We start from the raw sequence: 3,044 nt of genomic DNA, 5'->3' as shown, positions 1-3,044 counted from the left end.
CGGTGTCAGCAGGATGAAACCAGTTTTAGAGTAAGTTGGAGAGAAAATTGCTTGAGATGGGATTGGGTATTTATTTTTTTCAGATTTCATTCTCTGCAGAGGCAATGTTCATTTTGGGACAATAGTATGCTTTTTGCAGGTTAGAGGAAATACAAACACCATGTCTGCCTTCATGAAAATGCACTTCTAGGGCCCACAAACAAATATTTACTGACAAATCACTATGACAGTGAACACAACAGGATGACTTTTTAGGAACTAGAAACAGAGTCAAATAATGGTTGATAGAGACAAAGNATTGAGAAAATATTACACTGCAGTATCCAACATTGCTGGTGTTTTAACATAAAACAAAAAACAAAAATGAAAATCATTACATTTTGCCAGGGAAAGTACAAATTTACAAAAATATATTAAATTGTTTACACACATTTACAGTTTTTGTTGCCTTTTGTTCAGCAATAAAAGCTTTGTAAAACTGTGAGGGTAGCCCATCACTTCCTGGCGATTTGTTATTTTTTAGTTGGTTTAGAGCTTGCTGTACTTCTTCAAGTGATATAGGCATTTCACAGTGCCCTCTATCTGTTTCACTTATCATCTTCACTGACATGGAGTTAAAAAAATTATCAGACGCAGTCGGGTTAAATTGAGAGCTATAGAGGTCTTTATAAAATTTTGAACAAAACTCAGAAATTTTGCGATGATGTTCGGTGATAACTCCATTAATATTTAATTTACTAATACTGTTGGTGGTGGAGTGAGATTTCTCTAGACTAAAAAAATAACGAGAGTTTTGTTCGCCTTCTTCTAACCACTTAGAGCGAGACCTGATAAAGGCACCTTTTGCTGATAAATTTCATCAAGTTTGATTTTTGAGTAAGATAACTCTTCTTTTTCCTCCTTTGTCAGGGAGTCAAAATCTCTGCAGGATAATTTTGTTATATTAGAGATAATCTTTAATTCCTCCGCTTTCCTGGCTTTGACTGTTTCAGCACCAAACTTTCTTAAATATTTTCCTATTTCATATTTGAGCAGATCCCAGTTGATCCCAAAACAGTTTTCTTTATTTGCCTTAGACCAATAAGTTGAAATCATGTCCCTAATCTTAAATTGGACTACTTCATTTTGTAGTGCAGAGCAATTTAGCTTCCAATAGCTTGAGTGTGTGGCAGGCGCATAACCAGCTGAGATATTAATAGATATGCATATGGCTTTATGATCAGTTAATGGAGTAGGGCAAATACTAACATCAACATAACCCTTATTAAAACTGTCAGATATGAGCCAATAGTCCAGTCGTGATTGCCTAGAGCCTGATTTATTGCTCCAGGTGTACAACCTACTATTAGGATTCTTCTCTCTCCATATATCGATCAGTTTAAATCTACTTATGAAGTCAGTCAAGTATGAGTCTGAGCTATCATGCTGAGAGGGAGGACTTTTATAAATAGACCCATCTGGAATAATGTTAAAATCACCTATCAATATAAATGCATTTGGGAGTCTAATCAACTAACCTGTGAAAATTTTTTCAATTGATAACAAAAGGTTAACATTTTCTTTCTTTGCATTGTACCCATAAATATTTGAAACTAAGTAGGTTGAGTCATTTTGTTCAATAACCTGGCAAATAAAATGACCATCTGGGTCACATTGTGTGGTCAAGACATTTCCATTAAACCTGTTATTTAAAGAGGCTACCCCAGCTGACCGCACTGTTCCATGGGAGAGCCATATAGTATTTCCCCATTGAGACCTCAAAAACTTAGAATCATCCTCATTTGAGTGAGATTCTTGGAAATAGGTAAAGTCTGATTTAAATTGTTTTGCGAACAAGAATAAAGCTTTGCTTTTAACACTATTACGAAGACCCCTGGCATTTAGTGAGACAATTGACAACATTAATAGGAACAAAAATAAGAACTATGAAAGATAAAGAACTTAACCTTAGAAAACCTTGGTTAAACACTACTAAAAGGGCCAGAGCCGCCTCCACCTCCTGAGGAGGTTGAGGGCCTTTGGAGTCAGCAGACCCCTCCTTAAAACCTTTTATGACTCTGTGGTGGCCTCAGCCCTCCTCTACGCTGTTGTCTGCTGGGCCCCTGGCAGCTCAGAGCGGGACAGAAAGACACTGAATAAGCTGGTGAGGAAGGCCACTTCTGTCCTGGGCTGCCCTCTGGATTCGGTGGAGGAAGTGGCTGAGAGGAGGATGCTGTCCAAACTCACATCCATCATGGACAACACCTCTCACCCCCTGCACTAGACTGTAGAGGAGCTGAGCAGCTCCTTTAGTCAAAGACTTAGACACCCTGTCTGTAAGAAGGAGCGCTACCGCAGGTCATTCATTCCTGCTGCCACCAGACTCTATATTAATGCACTATAACCACAATAACTCCTGTAAAAACCACTGTGCAATTTATTATAGATTTTTATTTTATTGACTGTGCAATATCCTGAATGTGCAATATTTCTCAACCTGTATATAAGCCATCCGGATTGTACATATTTTTATTTCTTATCTTTTTATTTCTTATTTTGATTTTATTTTTTATTGTGTACACTTGCACCTTAATCCTATTTATCTTGATATAGTGTATATACCTGGATATACTGTATATATATTGCTTATTCTTAATGCACCCTTTTCCTCCTTGTCTGCACCTTCTGTAACTTCTATGCCAATATTGACGAGTGAATTTCTCCGCTGTGAGATGAATAAAGCTCATCTAATCTAATCTAATCTAATTTACTAGTATTGAGAAGTAGCAGTGGCTTTCGAGATCAGCACCCTATTTAGTATTATAACTCAGCACACTCACACACAAAAAAAGAGTAATATTCAAACATATAACCGTAAAAGATGTATAAACATTATACCGTTTTGGCCATCAGGAACTGCACCTGCCATCCACACACACAAACTCCGCTTTAAGATAAGAAAAAGCATTAAAAAAAAAAAAAAAAAAACATTGGACCTACGCTTGACAGTTCACAGATGAATTTCCGACCCGTTCACGAATCCTCTTCCACCCACGAAATATGCC

The sequence above is a fragment of the Cyprinodon variegatus genome, unplaced genomic scaffold, assembly GCF_000732505.1.
Source record: "Cyprinodon variegatus isolate N-32 unplaced genomic scaffold, C_variegatus-1.0 Scaffold308, whole genome shotgun sequence".
In the NCBI taxonomy this organism is placed as follows: Eukaryota; Metazoa; Chordata; class Actinopteri; order Cyprinodontiformes; family Cyprinodontidae; genus Cyprinodon; species Cyprinodon variegatus.
This window is presented reverse-complemented; position numbering follows the sequence as displayed.